Here is a 19,097-nt window from a genome sequence, read left to right as displayed (position 1 = left end):
CATGATACCAGTGTAATAGCGAATGTTGTGCATAGTCAGACTGTCACAATCAGAAGATAGGATACCAATAAGACTAATTATTAAAGATTAAAGACATTTCGTCATTAAATTCTACTTTAAGGGGTAGCGACAGGGAAGAAGAAGTGGTTAAGAGCATTATTTATTATTTTGACTTTTCGTGTGAAGAGTCCCCTGGGAATAGGGGCATCAAAATATTTCTCATTCCCCCTCAAGTTTGATCTTTAAGAGAACCGCTACATCTAGTTTTAGCTGGTTCTCAGTAATACTCCGCTAAAACGCTAATTTCACTTTTTCGAAAATCCACACTTATTAAAAACCCACTTCGCAGCCGCTCACTTCCAACGTATACTTTTTCAGGAATAAGATACCGAAATAATACGGTAAAGAATTCCTAATCAAAGTTTTGCGTAAATGATGATAAAAGAAAAAGCAATAATTTTCTGAAGGCGCCTTCTGCAATAAATTTGTAACAGAGAAGATGTGTGGGGAATTTTAGTGTTTTTGTTTCACAATCTCAAGCAAAGCTACACATGAGGTTATCGACACATATCCATTCCAGTTTTTAGCTGATATAATAACAGGAAAGCAGCTAGTCAACAGCAGACATAACCGGCAACACTTTGGTTACTCTTATGCGGTCGAAAAGTAAAATTTTATTGCCACTCCTATCACACACGGCTCAGAGATCAGAGTGTTTTTAGCGTATCACGAACCATGAATCCTCGGGTTCACATCCCAGTGCGGGCATGGCAACTACTGAAGAAATGCTTGGGCGAAAACTCGTGAAAAGGTTTAGATTTACTAAGATGCAAATTACGCACCAAAGCAATGAAAAAGTGATTTCGTATTTTATCTGATAACAATTGAATGTATTTACGTGTTACTAACTGCGAATATAGTTTAATTAATTTTCATTTTTACTTAATAATTTTACATTGGTTTTCGTACGCCATTTAACATATTGATATTCAATGCTCCAATTTTTTTTGCATGTTGTTTTTTGTTTGTTTTTGAATTTCGCACAGAGCTGCACAGGGCTATTTGCGCTAGCCGTCCCTAATTTAGCAGTGAAAACTAGAGGGAAAGTAGTTAGTCATCACCACCAACCGCCAACTCTTGGGTAACTCTCTTACCAACGAATAGTGGGATTGACCATAACATTATAACGCCCCTGCGGCTGAAAAGCCGAGCATGTTTGGTTTAACGGGAATTCGAACCCTTGACCCTCTGGTTACAACTAAACAACCGTAAAATGCTGAACAATATGTTTATGGACCTGTCAATGATTAAACACGTATATTACTTTAGTAAAACAGCACCTATTAATTTAAACGTCATTTCAGGTCCAATGACTGTGTTTACAATAGTTATGGAGTATTGACTTCATTATATTAAAATAAATTTTAATATGAACATTGGAAAGTTACGTAACAATCACAGCCTGTATAAAGTCATTGTATAACATTCTAACATTGTCTGACATTTAGATAGCGTGATGCCACCAAAATCCGATCACTTTTGAGAAAGATGTGCAACTTTCCAAAGAAAAATATTCTTACACTCAGACCATAAAGATACGTTCAGATCAGGAATTTAAATTATTTAAGGAGCTAGTTCTTATACTTAACTCTGGAAAACAATGGAATATGGATCAATTTGGGACACCAGGAACATTGAGAAAGAGACCTGCAACAAGTTGTAGATAAAAATAAAGTGATAAATCTATAAACACAAAATTCAATGGCAAAACCATGATTGTACTCAAATAAAAGGTATCTCTGTCTCAGAAAGTAATATAGGTCATGTGTAAAACAAACTGCCTGCGTGAAATAAACGTTCAGCCTCAAACAGTTCGAGAGTGAAATAAGTATTCGTGCTATTCCATATGAAGAAATACTGGTCAAGTTGCTGGACATAACACCTAGTGATCTCCGTGAGATCGGGTTGTTGAAGTGCGTCATACGAAATTATTGTCCTTCCACATTAGATGGAGCAGGAAAAGCATTCAGGGAGGAGTAATGTGTTTTCCATAAGGCATCCATAAGATGGAGCCTTTTGCAACGTACATAACTTCTGTATAGTAAGCATGTTTTCTTTAATAAGAGTGTTATGTGAAATAATCAAACGTTGGTTTTTCTTTTAGTTTGGAAAGGTAAAAACATCTTTTAAATCGCGCATACAAGCGTTGGTCCTTGCGTTAACATACACCATATAGATAACTGATTCTAGACCGCTTTTACATTATTAATATGCTAGCAACACATTGTGAGGGGTAATTTCATCTTTGTATTTTGGGATCTTCCCAGGGAATGTGTCACTTGATAATTTTTTTAGCCTTGTAATTATGAGTTGTATGATCACATCATTTGTTAGGGGCTTAGCAAGATCTGAAACAATAATTAACCGCGTCAAGTTTTAGATATAACAGGACGTACAAAGTTGATTCAGATCAGAGTAGTAATTGTCTTTCATTCTGTTACCTTATAATCAAGGGTTAAAGGGCATGTAATCACTTTGAAAATTTTTGAATTAATACTTTATGAATGCATTCTCAATAAATTTGGTATCAAATTCTAGAACATATTTCAACTTCTAATATTATACACGAGTTAACTTTTTTATTTAAAAGTAATTATTCTAAAAAGTTTTAAGTATCGATTTTTAAATGACACATGGTATGCTGAATGCAGCGTTGGTTCCAATTATTCTTCTGTACTAAAGCCTTATGTTTAACAGTAATCTAACAAATATCGTGAAGATATTCACATTGTACTAAAATCATAACAAGTACAAACTGGTTACGAGGTCGATTCTTGGGACTGAGACTTAATGAAATGAACATTATTTACGAAACTGACAAAAGTGTTTTGTTTTACTGCTGGACTTTATTTCTGTTCAGCCAGGTCAGAATTTACTTTAAATTTTCTGATACAGTCTCAGCTGAAGCTTTTATTATAGCAGTTATTATTCTGATGAGAAAACGAGAAACATATTTATCTTCCCTCTGATTAAATTCAATACTGATGCGATAAGTTTTATGCTTCTCCAGATACAAATTCAAAATATTCGTCAAAGGAAAAGGTAACGCATTACCTCATTTTACCGGAAAGTTACTATGGAGAATAACCAACGCTACCTATAAAGTAATTAATGTATTATTTCTAAATAATGACAAATCGTCAGACATGTATAGTCCACAGCCGTTCTCGTTGTTGCTGTATTTTGTAATGTTCACTATAGTACTAGTTTGAAATAAAAATGTAACATTTTGACAGAATACTATAAGTTCCAAACTTTTTAACAGAATAAGCTTTTAAAAAAATGAATGTAAATTTTTATTAATTTTACTAAAATACATAAATTGGTGAAACACAGTTTAGAAAAAAAAAAGAAGTAGCAAAGCTATGAGAGGACACCATAAATCTAAAAATTTTAAATTACATTTGGTGAAAAACATCTAATTTTAGCCACGAATAGGCACCATAAATTCGAAGGTATAAAATGTAGCCATAAAGCAGGGTTATTTGTTTTGTTTAAATAAAACGGTTTAAGATTTTGTTTGATGAAGGTTTATTCACCCTACATTAGAATAAATGAAGATATTTTTTTACAATGTCAACTCTCTCTCTGGCATATGTATGACATACCATATTCATACTTTCAATTGATATTTGTGTCAAGTTCTAGATTTTTTTCAACTTGAGATTGTGAAAGATAACCTCTTGTCTCGCTTTTGTCTATCTGGACAGGTTCTTCTGTTTCTGTTTTTTTGTGAAGATTATGGTTTTCGGGAATGACAATCTCTGCACAGAAATAAAAAATCAACTGAATTCTTAAATGGTATAAATATATAATATTTCTACAGAAGTATTAGCTTGAGATATATCTGACAAATTTGAAAAGGAGAAAATTGGTAGATTCCAGTTGAAGCTAATAAATTAAAAAAAAGGAGAAAAGCATTTGTGATACCCTGTAAAAAACAAATCAATGATATTTACACTTAACTACAAATCCAATGCGAGTCACAGTTTAAGGATTCCTTTATCTATGTCTAAAAAAGCTTTATGTTAAAAACACTTAAGAAGCAAGTAGCCATAATTACCAAATATGTATATACATAAAAACTCAATCTATGAGAGAATTATTTCAAGTACCTAAAATTAAATTTATAAAGAATTATTCTATAGAAAGAGTTCAGTTAGATTGCAATCATAATAAGCCACTACACTTGTAAAAATATTTATATTGTCAATTATAACACTGATGACAGCCATCATGATATTTAACATTAAACTGGAATTATGAACACCTATCTTCAATTCCCAACTGAAAGAGTAGGAAAATTCATCTTGTCTCTGGAATTATGGAAAGGATGTGGAAAAACTGTGCTTAACCAAAGACCCAAGATGGGACCACTCTGCTTCAAGGAGACAATGGACCCTTTTCCATGAACAATGTACTGAACCAATACTACATAGCTGAGTGTAAAACCTGAATTGGTATTATGAGTAAGCCCCATGTTGGCTGGTGCCTCATATTGATATTTGGGGAAAAAATCATCCAGGGACCATGGTAGGAGGGCCCACCACTATTGCCCTCTTCTTCAAGAGTGAAGGATTTTTCAATCTAATACTCTGGAGGAAAAGTCTCTTTCCACTACCCCATTGACTGCAGACATAGTGTGGAAGACTAAATACTGTTTGTAAGTTTGTAAAACTTTTTTTTTTTATACAGACCATCATTTATAATAACCATTATTATGAATTGTGTTACTGTTTGTATATTAAAATATATTTGTAAAAATAAAGTTTGTGTATCAACCTTGTTGGTAAGTATCATAAATTGGATAAACATCAACATTTATGTAAGTTCTGAATTTAAATTGCAATTTAATTAAGTTTTATGCTATTTAAAATTGTAATATGTAACATAGTACTGATTAGACATGACTCACAGAAATTTCCTCACTTTTAAAGAGAGCTTAGAATAAGCAATATGGCTCAATTTCATACCCACCTAGTCAACATAACTGGGTATAAATCCTGGAAAACTAAATGATTTCAATTAATAAAAAGCTGTTGTCTAGCATCTCTAAAGGTATTAATGCAGGCAACAAAATCGTCAAGACCATCACTGGATACAACATATCAAGATCTGATTGGTCATAGAAGTAAGAAATATTGGTCAGATAAATTGGTGAAAAGTAATTATCTCCCTCCCTGCTGACAGTGTTCTGGGTAAGAAGAATTGGTCAGAATATGTGGGTAGAAAGATAAAGCATCTTGAGCATAATCAATGCCAACTATTCCAACTGGCAATGTCTGCAGGTCAGCAGCAACAAACAATAAACCTTTAGGGACAAGCAATACATGGCATGTGAGGCCAAGGGCTTAAATGGATGTTGAGAAATGGAATGTAATGCCACTTTTACATACCAGTTAGGTAAATGCAATGGTCATTTGGGAGAGAGAACCCAAAACAACAGGCAGTCCAGAGAGTTCTAGGGACTCAAAGAATATTTTGTCTCTATAATTGAAAGGTGTTAAATAAGGCTGCCTTATGCAGGGCAACTTTGAAAGATGTAAAATTCTTGACATAAAGCCAGGTTAAAAATAAGTTATGATTGGCACTTCTGATTAAAGCAGATTCAACCTCATCTCAATACATCAGTGGTAACATGTATGACATTTTCATTGATACATGTCCATTGAGGGACTAAGCAAAGGTTGATCCAGATATATAGCAATCTTAGAAATTAAACACTGTAATGTGTAAAGGAGTGCGTAATCTACATGACTGAAGCTTGAGCTTATTGACAGTTAGGTGTACAAAATCAGATGATGGTTGCCTTCAGAGTGATGGTCAAAGAGGAAATACACGAGGTGGGTACTCATGAAAGTACTGCATAAACAGAAACCAGTGTTTAGCTGTGTATACGGTGCTATTAAAAGTACCCAACTATGGATTGGAATGAATAATAGCAAAGACCATGGGTAACATACAAATTGCAGGGAAGGGCTAGAGTTGTAATCTAATTCTATCCTAATAGAAAGCATCTACTGCAAGAGCTGAAGGATGAGGTACTGGAGACCAAGTTGTCAGTACTTGTGTGTTCCAATGAATGGCCAACCCACCAATCATCAGTGTTTCAAAGTGAGTGTCCATCCAAGAGAAAAAAACTTGTAATGCAGAATCTATTTTGTTGGGAGAATCTTTTTGGGTTGAAATAATTTGATCTACTGCTGAAGTCCTCACCCATGGAACATGACAAGCTAGTAAGGTAACATGACAGTAGTAGTCCTGAGAAAGGAGATCCAAGGGTAAAGCACTGATAATATTTACAACAGTAAAAGTTCTATTATTTTAGAAAATATTTACTCAAGTAAAAAAGTAAAAGTACAGAATATATACAGTACTCAAGTAACAATAGAGTGAAAAAATTGGCAAAAATAAGGAATAAATACATTGAAAACAGTCTATGTTCAACTTAAATTCCCACAAAAAGCACTACCCAATATTAACTCAACAAACTTTACTTATATTAAAACAATCAGTATTACTGTCTATGGTATAGCTCTTCTCACACACTCTACTTATTATTTACCTTCAGCAGTATCTGATTTTTAACACACCTAGTAGACAAATTAGTTCGTCTCAGTGTGAACAAGAGCCCTGCTGAATTAAGCAAATACCTGTATGCTGCAACTTCAGTAAATTTTCCACTACTGTTTTCAGTGAAAGTATGTCAGTATGAATATCTGCATCATGTTGTCACAGAGGGACGAAGATATTACAGTCAATAGTAGATGTAAATTTTGTTTTCCTACTCAGCAGCATTGCTTATGACTGTCTTATTTGAAAGAATAGGCATGCTTTGATTGATGTAAATAAAAACTACAACCATGGCAGCCAGTGTAATTATATCCAATGTTTGTAAAAATGTAATGACAGTCTTATAAAAGAAATGTGATGTAAAAGTAGATAATTTTTTCTTGATTTTACTTATTTAAAAGTACAAAATAAAATATTTGATAAATTTGTTGCTGTTCATTCTACAAAGTTTTATCAACAAATAAAATACTTTTTGAGTACTTAAGCAGGAGTAAATCCCAGAAAAGTTACTTAAGTAGTATAATAAAGTGATGCTACTCTGATAGCCACTTAACTGTTAGAGTTAATCCTAAAACTTTTTCCCTTATGAAGCCCAAATCATGAGATAATGCCTTTTAGAAATCAAGAAGACCCAAAATGTTGTGTAGGGAAGCATCACCGTCCATTCGTAGACCACAAAATTTCTGACTGTTGAGATATGCACCTCATTACTAAAGCAAGGCATTCATAGACATATATCACTGGACAAGGTGACAGCAAAGGAATCTATATCTTGGTATTGTTCCAATCTAAATGCTTCTCGAGATAAAAGAGAATGATCCTGAATAAGGAAACTGTGAGTTGTTCTTCATGATCCAGCAGTTGCACAATGGCCATTGAAAAGAATTCTTGTATGGTTGTCCCAAAGTCATGAGGAATTCAAGTGATGTTAATATTGCCTAAAGCAAAAGAACCATCCAGGCAGTGAGAGAAGGACAGGTGAGAAAGAAATAGGCTTCTTGTTCCGTAGCATGGAGCCAGTTGGGAGTCAGCTGAGCCAGACTGGTAAACATAATGATAAAAATACCCAAACTGCAACATTGGAACAAAAACAGATGTCTGAACTCTAAAAATGAAGCCTGCCTTGGTTGCTTCTGAAAGTAGAATCTGGGTTGATGTTCTAAATCAATTGATGAGATTGCATCAACAGTAACCAGTCATCTAGGGAATAATGTATTCAGAGGGCTAAAGAGTGAAAGTGATGAACAAAAAAGGAACAATTCATCAAAACCCATGTAATACCAAATATAGTTTGAAGGTAAGAACCCTAAACTGTACCAGACCCTTGTGCACAAAAGCACTGATACTGGTGGGATGCCACCACTATGATAATGTGCAGAAAGGAGCTGACAAAATTGAAACTGGACATATTCAATCTTATTAAAAATGGCAACTAAGATTTAGAAATGAGTCATTTGTGAAGATCATCTATCTTTTTCATCTGTATTGATTCCTGGATGACAGAGTCCTGTCTTTTCAGACCCAAAAATCCAAGGGAAAAAAAAACCCTGAAAATAATTGGTATGATTCTCTATCTCTCTACCTCATTTTTACAATACACTCACAGCTCCAAAGTGTGGAGCAGGATATGAATTGTGAATCAACATATTCAAAGAATGATACACTAGCCACTATGCAATGCCTGCCTCTACATTTTGTGGCACATCTGAAAACATTGTAAACTAAAACAGTCTGTTTTTTTAAATCCTTTATTTGTTTTGTGTAAATATGTTATTTGCATATAATGCTGTCATTATTGTATGTGTGCTAGAGCAAAATTACTTAATGATTTTAAACCACTTACTTTATTTATTACTTAACAATTTTAAACTACTTACTTTATTTTCAGATAAAGAATTTCAAACTACTTTCTTTATTTATTGCAAATAATTTTAAATTTCATACTTTATTTGTTAAGTAATGATTTCAAACAACTTACTTTATTTATTAAGTAATGATTTTAAACTATATTTATTACAAGGGGATTTTCCTTCTTTTTTATTTATTACAGAAATAATTTTAAACTATTTACTTTATTTATTACAAAGTGATTTTGAGCTACTTACTATATTTATTACAGAGGGATTTTAAACTACTTGCTATATTACAGAAGGTATATTAAACTACTTACTTTATTTATTACAGATATATTTTTAAACTAGTTACTTTATTCGTAACATAATGATTTCAAACTACTTCCACGGCTGAAAGGGCGAGCATGTTTGGTGCAACCTGGATTCGAATCCACGTCCCTCGGATTACGAGTCGAACGCCTTAACACGCTTGGCCATGCCGAGCCCAAAAAGTGAGCATGTTTGAAGTGACAGGTTATTCATAAATAAATAGGAAAATAATGGTTAAAAAGAGTAATATATAAAAAACTCAAAAATTTTAATAACAAATATGAAAGTATATTAAAAAATAAATTAAATAAATTCTCAATCATTTAAACTACCTTGTGGAGAACTTAGCATTACTTACTCGAGGTTAAGTTACTGACATTAAAATATTTAGATACTTCTTCATCAGTATTTAAATACTGGGACAAAAAGCCTAACTTCAGGTAGCTAGCTTGTCTCAGCAAATTTTCAAAACAAAGGGGAAGAATGGAGGTTTAAAAGCTACAAAGGATTTTTATTTCCTTTTAACATCACTAATTATTAAATGACAGAGTGGAGACTGGGAGTTTGTTGTGGGAAGGCAATAAATCTTAATATTTAAGAGATAACTTCAAAATAAAATGAAACCAACATAAACTCAAGATCTCTTTATCAATTTACTCTACTCCTACTTATAATAATTTCAATTTAAAGGTAAGCTGGTAAAAATCCTAATAAGTAATAAAATCGAATCGTGTATAAGCGAGTTCCATGCTTAGTATTTCTGATGCATAAAAATGAATACATGTACAAGCCAAGGATCAGGTGGTTACGCTTGGTTTCTCTGGCTTTCGTGAGTTACAGTTGTCTAATTCCTCTTTTAATTGCTTGTTACCATTTCAGTTGTATTTAATTACTAACAGGAACGTAAATATCTCCTACATTTTGGCACTTTTTCTCCTACATAAAAGATTGCCAAGGAGGGATTTCCCAGGGCCAAATCAAATATGCTATTATGTGTGTGACAGCGCAACAGTGTGGCGTGAAGATACGCAAGATCCGAATAGAAAAGCTCAAAATACTCCTATGAAAGAAAGTATTGAACTGCATTTCCACTCTATCGACGCATGTTAAAAATAAGTAAGAAATTAAGGCAAATCTGTGTTTGGAAATTATTACCAAAAAGCCTTTATTAGAACAGACTGAAATTATCAATTATCTGTGGGAAAGAGGACGGCTTCTCTCTAGAAGAAAAAGAGATGTGTATGTAATCATACGTTCATCGTGTGTTTTAATTCTTTATCCAAAGGCAACAATATGTTTTTGTTGTTTTTTTAATTTTGCGCAAAGCTACACAAGGGACAGCTGCGCTAGCTGTCCCTAATTCAGCAGTGGAATGCAGCTAGTCATCACCGCTATCTCTTGGGCTATTCTTTTACCAACGAAGAGTGGGATTGAACGTCACATTATAATGCCCCCACGGCTGAAAGGGCGAAAATGTTTGGTGCGACGGGGATTACGAGTCGCAGCCTTAACCCACCTGGCCATGCCGGGCCGCGTCAATATGTATCATATTTGTTCAATTACAAACAGTACGTTCAAGAACAACATGTAGCATGTTCTTGGGAAAGGTAATTTTATATATTTACTATTAATTTTTTTGTGCATCGCTAGTTTCATACAAAACAGATTTGGTTTTCAGTGTTTCCTTTCATTTTGAACGGGTTTTTATCCTAGTATAAATCATATAAAAACGAAAAGAAAAAAAGGTTCAAAGATAAATCTACTCTACACTTGTCTGAAAGAAGTAAATGTTTGGCGGTTTTGAGGATTCCTTCTTGTTTTTGGTATACATCGTTATTTAGTTTTGAAACACGTGTTCTAATCTGACCAGTGGTTTAATTAAAGAACTAAACTTTAATTGGCCCTTGGTCAGAACTTTAGTCTTCTTATTGGACAGGGCGATATTAAGCCTACCGGAAAAGTTTACTAAAATGTTTTCACACCTAGAGATGAAGAAATTAGAAAGATAAAATAGATGTTACAAGTTCGAGAAAAACTAATTCGTAAGTTGAACTAATACCGACAGACATAGTGGAAGGGGCAACCAATCATCATTAGCGACTGTTAACCAAATTTCATGATAAAATATCACTCTTATAACGTACTCGTAGCTCAAGATGCGGCACACCAAAGTCCTTCAGATTATCAGTCCGAAACTCTAATTACTAAAACGTATTTGAAATATTATTCCATAAAAAAGGTTATTTTGTGGTAAGCATATTCTAGTGATCATAATTTAAAAACTGAGTAGAAAGCTACAATTTGTTTCAATATGAATGATTAAGTTTGTTTGGTCGCCGCCCCTGGGTCACCAATCTACAGGAACTCAATGTCAAAGTGGTGTGTTAAGGTCAGATGTCATCGATCATGGCCAACCTTCCTCCCCTTGATAAGTCTCACACACGACAAACAGGTGAGTGGATATTCAGATCCCGGAGGGGGTAAACTGAAAACACAGAACGTTTTCTTGAAGGTCCCCCCATCATGTACAGGTATCTATCTTTAGGGTTTTATTATTACAGGGTGCCACATCTGTCCGTCATCATTGTAGATGACGAGGCAAAAGTACCAAGTTTAGCACAGGGAGCGTGTTGTTAGGGGTGAGTTGCTATGCCGCCATGTCAGGTGACCATGTTGTCATAGTATCAAATTTTGTCACCACAGTGTGCGTTGCTAAGTTGCCAAGACAGGCTGCCATAATGAAGGTTACATAATGGTACCACAAAGAAAAAATGTGTCTCTAGAAAGCCATGCATCACACAATACATGTGTCATCATGTCTGTAATTATGCACTAATAATTAAATACATTGTTCTATACAAGATGCTTAGTTTTAATTAATTAAATAACTTATGATTAATTCATAAAAGGATGATTATCATTAAATTAGCTACATTTCCCTACCATTTAAATTTTTCTGAAAGTATAATAATTTAATTAAAATTTACTCATTCAATTTCTTAAAAAATTCATTGCTAAATTATAGAATTTCCATTTCTAAGAGGATTTGATCTTACTCAGTGCGATGTGTACAATAAATCACACATATTCAATTAATATTATTTTAACGACTTACTATAGTATCGTACATAAGTCATCAACATCTATATTTTTATGTTAACATACATTACCTGCCATCAATAGGTTTCCTTCTAATTTAGTATAAAAACATAACGTAAGGCTTTGTTGGAAACTAGTATACAAGCTAATACTTTCACCTTCAACTCAATCTTCTAAACTTCTGAATTAAATTATTTTACTGTTATATCATCGAAGCTGTCAAAAAAGTAAGCCTTTGTAATAAATCAACATGAATATGAAGCATTCAACATAAGCACCACAGTTGACCCAAGAATCAAATGATACTTTTGTTGTTCGGGAACGATACATATTCAAGTTCCTAACGGCTTAAAGGTAGGTTTTAAAAATTATAACGATAAATATCGGGATTCAATACTCTAGCTAGTAGAGCACATAAAACAAAAAACAAATTCTTTGATGCCTTATATTTCTTTTCTTTGTTTTCTGTAAAATGTGTTTTTACATTTAGCTAGTAGAGCACATAAGACAAAAAACAAATTGTTTTATGCCTTATATTTCTTTTCTTTGTTTTCTGTAAAATGTGTTTATCTCATAAACCTTAATTAACTAAAAAATAATGAGGGACGCGTCTGTAATTTTGTCAAACCTCCTTTCCTGAATGAGTCAATTCATTTGACGAATCATTTCTGGGCAAAGACGACGTTCGCTGAAGGAGAAGATATATTAGATGATAAAGAGTACATTAAACAGTGCTGACAAATAAGTTAGGCCGTCAAAGTATACAGGTTAAGAGGAGAAGGAAATAAATAATAAGGGAAAGAAAGGTAAAACAAGGATCAGGTGGAAACCGGTTTGAATGGAGACAGAGAGAGGCAATGGAGGACCACATTAGCATCTCAGTCCAGTGGAGCACCCCGCAACAGGGGACAATGAATCTGGAAGGAATGAATAATTGCAACGAATTATTTCCAATGGAGGCGCGGTAAGACACTTGTGGTATGCGTAAAAACCTTTTTGCTTATGGTGGGTAGCACTGAATAAGTATAGCTATTTAAGGGGCCCGGCATGGCCAAGTGTAATAAGGCGTTCGATTCGTAATCCGAGGGTCGCGGGATCGAATTCCGGTCGCACCAAACGTGCTCGCCCTTTCAGCCGTGGAGGCGTTATAAGTGACGGTCAAACACACTATTCGTTGGTAAAAGAGTAGCCCAAGAGTTGGCGATGGGTGGTAATAACTAGTTGTCTTCCCTCTAGTCTTACACTGCAAAATTAGGGAGGGCTAGTGCAGATAGCCCTCGAGTAGCTTTGCGCGAAGTTAAAAAAAAACAAAAGCTATTTAAGTGGAAGGAGGTAATATACGGAAAAAAATTCATTTCAATGAATAGAATATGTATACATTTGCAATATGTACTAATGATGCATCATGCCAATAAAATAAATAAACTGGTAGTTTTCAGTTTGAGCTAGTAAATTTCTCATTTCTACTAACATGTTTACAACTCTGCTATTTTTTCTTCTACTCAAGGAGGAACTGAAATACTATCAAAGTTGGATTTGTTTGTTTGTTTTTCGAGGTGGAATTCCGCAGACATGCCGCTGAGCCACTGGGGTACAACATCAAAGTTGGAATTATTATTATGCAGAAAGTGTAACGACATCTTTCTCCACATTTCAGTAGCAAGTGTATGAGAGTCACATAACCATTGTTTGAAAATACAACAGGATAATAATCTAGAACTTATGTTTTCTCTGTGTGAAATTATTTGAAAGCGAAGGAAAGAAATTGGGATGTAAAATTTAAAAAGTGATCAGTTTAATGTCATATATTTACTTAGTTGAGAAGTTTTTAAAAGCTAATGAACGTAAAACAAAAAATAAACAAAAATACCAGCAAAAAAAAAAGTTAACCGATTATTGAAGTAATATACTTAAAGTAATACCCGCTTATTAATTAGTGTTTTGTTCCAGAAATGATCTTTTATCTCTAATATTTTACTACTTAGTACAAATTTATATTTAAATCACAATATCATTCTTTTGCAACTCTTCACAAAATGTCAAGTGCTTATTTTTTGGATTCAGTCTTCTGAACAATTCAAGTACAGAATCCCAAACCAATGAGTTTCTACCATATAGAATTTAACACACTTCTCTTTAAGTTTTTAATGTAGAAAAAGCTTCTGGTGTAAATATTACATTTAAACTTACCCTTGGCCAATCTGTTTTATCATAGTATATTTTTTGTAGGAATCGCCCATGGAAACAATACTTTTTAACTTTTGCATAATTTTTCATCTGTTATTTTCTTTGACAAACTATCATAATATAATAATTAGCATGCCATGCAAATATGCGTTTGTCAACAAATGTTACTTGTAATGATTGCTGTAAAAAACATTCGACATTGCACTACTAAATTTATGAACAAAGTTGAATCTACGTAAACAAAAGATCAATGTTATGTTTCACAGGCGAAAAGATTCATTATGAAAAACGCTCAATAACCAGGACGGTATACACATTTACAGTTATTTAACATATTTCATCGTGTTTCACAAGTATAAGAATTTGTTGTAATTTTCTACCATTTATTACATGTTGTACAAGTAATTATAATTTAGCATTTTCAATCCCTTATGTAACTTTTCACAGCAGACGTTTAGTAAAAATTAGGTATGTTTTCTATATAAATTGTCATAAATAAATACTTTTTGTTGTTTTAACAGGAGACAAGAGAAGTTGCCACGACTTACTATGGATATAACTTACATTATTGAACGTAACATAGATGAGATGATACTGTCAACAAGTTTGATGTCCGAAATTTTCAACTTTGTAATAACTGCTGTATATACTTTAAATTATTGCTGAGATTTTGAATTAGTTGGTTTTAGAGTTATTTTGTTCCAGTTGTTCCTTATCACTACAAGTCATCCTCTACCTCAGTCTACGATAAGATGCTAAATGTTGGTCAAGTACCATCTTTACTACGATTATTTTAAAATTATGTTTATGTTTAACTAGCAGATGTTTATATAATACCTAGCAAGTGCTCGTTGAAACAATTAAACTGTTGCGCAGATGGCAAAATGTTTTGGTTTTAAGCAACGGGTGTATGCAGCACAATATAGAACGCTCAAGTTCGCTAAGTAGTTGTGTAGATTTTCCAGCTGGATTCCATTGTTTCTTGTCATTTCACTGAGCGCAAGAAGAGACCTCTTTCGAGGTGAGGATTTTTTGACCGTTGTCGTTTCTACACGAAGTTTCAAAGGAATTTTACTCAATGCAATTTATTCGACATGATACAATAAAATAATGCATGAATAGAATACCAACATGAAAAAAATAACATCTTTAAACTGTTACTTTGATTTGGTCGACAAAATAAGTCCTCTTTTTCTATTGTTGTTTCTTTCTTTCTTTCATAAAATTTCCTCATAAAACGAAACATTTTTAATAAGATACATTTTTCTCGGATTGACTGCCTCCCAGTGAAACAGGATAAGTCTTCATATTGATAATGCTAAAATCAGTGGACACAGCAGACAGCGTGATGTGGGTATGCTATAAGGTCTTTGATTGCTAAGATTTGTTTTGCGTTTGAAACTGGTTCTATGGCAGATCGTAAACGCGGTAGGAGAATTCTGTTCCAAAATAAGAAGTTTTCTTCATCAAGTGCGTAGTTCTTTCATAATCTGAAATATTTAAAACATTTAATTGTAAAAGGCCGCGCAACCGTAACAACGCAACATGGGCCAAAGATTGATTGATTTCAACGGTGCACATCTCTAACAGCTCTAGCGGCACGAGTTAACAAACATAACGATCTTGCACGGCCTTTGCAACACTTCGTGACCCTTCAGTAGTCCTCACATAATTAACTTCATTTGGTCACAATAACAATATTGTTTTCCAGCACTGCATTAGCAAGTCTGGTTACTTGTAGAAAGCAGTTCAACTCAATGAACCCAAAGATTCTTGCTTTAATTATATTATCTATTTCTGTCAAGCAACTATTGCTAGTTTATTCACAAATCCTCAAGTCCTTCCTGCATATCCTAAAAATAATTGTTGAACATTTAATTGTCTGATTTAATTGCTCCTCTGCAGCCTGGGTAATGAAATGTGTTTGGATTCTATCCCTAAAGCTGTTGTCACTTTAAGATCTATTTATGAAGTGTCTTTTTACTTTGGTTGTACGTAAGAATTCTCATATTACAAATAATATTTATATATATATATTATTTTTCATCTCATGTGCTTCACTACAATGCCTCCAATATCGGTACCATTCTTGTATTTTAGTTCAACACATGGCTCGACATGTTAGGGCGTTTGACTCACAATTTGTAGGTTGCGGGTTCGAATCCCTGTTTACCGAACATGCTCACCTTTTCAGTCGTTGAGGTGATATAATGTGATGATCAATTCCACTATTCACTGTTAAAATAGTAGCCCAAGAGTTGACGGTGGAAGGTGATAACTAGCTTCCTTCTCTCTAGTCTTTCACTGCTACATTAGGGACAGTTAGCAAAGATAGCCCACTGGCTACTTTGCGCGAATTTCACAACAAACCAAACAGTTTGACATTACAGCTTTAACAATATTATAATTTTCCATTTTCAGTAAAAATCTTCTGTGTAGCAGTTCTACATTACAATTCCAACATTATTATCCCTTTACGGCCTCAGTAGCAATATTTTCTCTCAGTTCTGTATCACATTTATAACAATATTATATTTTTTCCAGCCTCAGTATGAATTTTATTTTTCAGTTTTACATCGAGACCAATTTACAGAACAAATATTATTATCTTCTTCCAATCTAAATGCCCCCCACTGGCTCAGCGGTATGTCTGCGGACTTACAACGCTAAAAACCGGGTTTCGATACCCGTGGTGTAGCTTTGTGCTTAATTCAAAACAACAACAACCAGTCTAAATATACTATTACTAAGTAGTCAATTTATAAACATATTCCTTCGCCTATAATTTGGATTCGTAGAGAAAGCGGACTGAATAACTATTTGATTGATGATTAATTGTGGATTTAGACCTTTGATAGGATAGAGTTCTTTTATCTAATGCTAACTTAGTTTGTTTGTTGCCACAAAATATCTAAAATCAGCATCAAATTGGCTGTCATTACAAGTGGTGTTCGAATCATTTTGTTTTGTCACCCCCTCTTCCCCAGTGGCTCAACAAGAAGTTAGCAGACTAACAATGCTAAAAATCGAATTTCAATATCGATTTGCAGTTGCACGCTAAACAACCGACCGATGAGCCAATTGAATCATTTTGTAAATACGAAGTTGCCTTTGTGACTTCTTTTTTGTCTTTCTGTAACAAGGTTGTCGTGTGTTTTTTGCTGCATTTTAACCATTCTATTCCGAACAAAGAGTAGGCAAGTGTAAGCCCCATATCGTAAAGAATTTTGCATTTTTACATAACATATAGGATTTTCTAATACTCAAACCAGTGTGGCAAAACAATGAGGAATAATATTCTACATATGTCCTCCATGTTTCATCAGAATTCGATCACCTTGGACTGAGTTATAAAGCAAAAATAGTATAAAAAATCTATCTATCTATCTATCTGCTTCCATATTCTTGGAAATCTCAAAGAACTATTTATTTAGTGGTCATGGCTGAAAATCAATCATTAGTCTTCTTGACACAGAAACTGGTTGATATATATACAGTAGTTTTAATATTCAGTGACCATCATTGAGGTCTGTTTTCTCTTTTTTTAACTCAAGGGAGTTTCAAGTTTGTATTATGTGAATTTTGTTGCATATTACTTTTCTTTGTATTAGAGGATGATCTTGTGTGTGTCTCAGGTTAATAGGCTGGCTTTTATTGGTCACTAGCCATTGTTAGGGAAGGTTGTATAAAGTTTTACTTGCACAGGTCTCATGCTTGTCTAGGTACAAGGAAGCACTGTGCTGGTCTACGGTATATGGAATCCTCTCTTACTTCACAAAAGAAATATTGTTTTATAAAACCTAAACTTAAAAGGACAAAAAACAGTTACATTATTTAACTAGTGTTTCAAGCAACTGCCCTTCATTAGGTTTGATATTGTTTTAGGTTATTTACTTTTCTCAAGTTTCAACATAACTGCTCATTGTTATTTGTGAAGTTTTTCCACTTTTAGAAAGAAATTAAGGATGTTTATTGAATAGCATTGTTAAATACTATAACAGTCTGACATCATTCTCAGTCCTAGAATTAATGACCTTTGTGCATCTCTTAAAAAATTTCAAAACAACTTTGTAATTTATTTTTATTTTTTTATTAATATCACCTATATTTTAATTCATTTTTCTATTTCCCATATATTAATATCACCTACATTTTTCTATTTCCCATATATTAGTATTGTTTCTTATATATTAATATCACCTATATTTTTATTCATTTTTCTATTTCCCATATATTAGTATTGTTTCCTATATATTTCTTTACATTATCATTTTCTGTAATTCCCATTCCTTTTATTTTTTTATTTTTCTATTCTGTGAAAACTGTTTTAACATCTTTTTAACTGTTGTCACTGCCATCTTTCATGTAATGCACACATTTTTTTATGTGCATCTAAACATGACAGGAATGTCTTCTGTTATTATTGACATAAATGACATCAACATCTGTACTTGTATTGTGCACTACTAATCATTGCTCTTTATTATCCTAAAAATGAATAGTCAATCTAGTTAAAATATTTTATGTCACTTTTATTGGGTTATGTGTAGTACTGATAAAGATTTAAGCACTCATTCAGTTTCCCATATTTCACATGTATATAAACAGTCAAAGGATTGTTAGGCTAGTTTGGCCTGCTTGAAATGAATAGTGTATTTTGTTCAGTTTAAATTCTTGCTCTTGCTCAGTTTGCTAGTTATTGCCATTTCTTTTCCAAAAGTTTAGTAATGCATTTGAAAGCCACACTGTGTAACATTGAATAGATCCAAAATAGTTATTGGTATCTGAATAGACCTATTTGCTTAAAAGTTCCACCAATCTATTGAAATACAGAGATAAAAGTTATAGTTTTGTAAATCACTTTTGAGTATATGCATAAAGATTGGCTCTGCTTACTGTTAATAGGAAGATTTTGAATTTTTCATGAAACATTAAGAACATGTTATGAAGTACTTTATAAAAATGATAAAAGTAGCATGAGATAGACTTAAAAATTAAAATAACTTTATTTTAACT

The 19,097-nt window shown here is 33.3% G+C and overlaps 1 protein-coding gene and 2 long non-coding RNA genes across 11 annotated transcripts in view; 2 read left to right on the top strand and 1 right to left on the bottom strand.

Annotated features, from left to right (window-relative positions):
• LOC143253709 (uncharacterized) overlaps positions 1–19,097 on the top strand; it is a 397,296-nt gene that overhangs the window by 268,754 nt on the left and 109,445 nt on the right. The window lies entirely within an intron of this gene.
• LOC143253698 (uncharacterized) overlaps positions 1–19,097 on the top strand; it is an 82,786-nt gene that overhangs the window by 34,997 nt on the left and 28,692 nt on the right. The window lies entirely within an intron of this gene.
• LOC143253700 (uncharacterized) lies at positions 3,616–13,270 on the bottom strand. Its single transcript, XR_013029785.1, has 2 exons — positions 8,804–13,270; positions 3,616–3,824 (listed from the first exon to the last, which is right to left on the bottom strand). It is a non-coding gene; the product is annotated as an uncharacterized LOC143253700 (long non-coding RNA).

The sequence above is a fragment of the Tachypleus tridentatus genome, chromosome 6 (assembly GCF_004210375.1).
Source record: "Tachypleus tridentatus isolate NWPU-2018 chromosome 6, ASM421037v1, whole genome shotgun sequence".
NCBI classification, from domain to species: Eukaryota; Metazoa; Arthropoda; class Merostomata; order Xiphosura; family Limulidae; genus Tachypleus; species Tachypleus tridentatus.
This window is presented reverse-complemented; position numbering and strand designations above follow the sequence as displayed.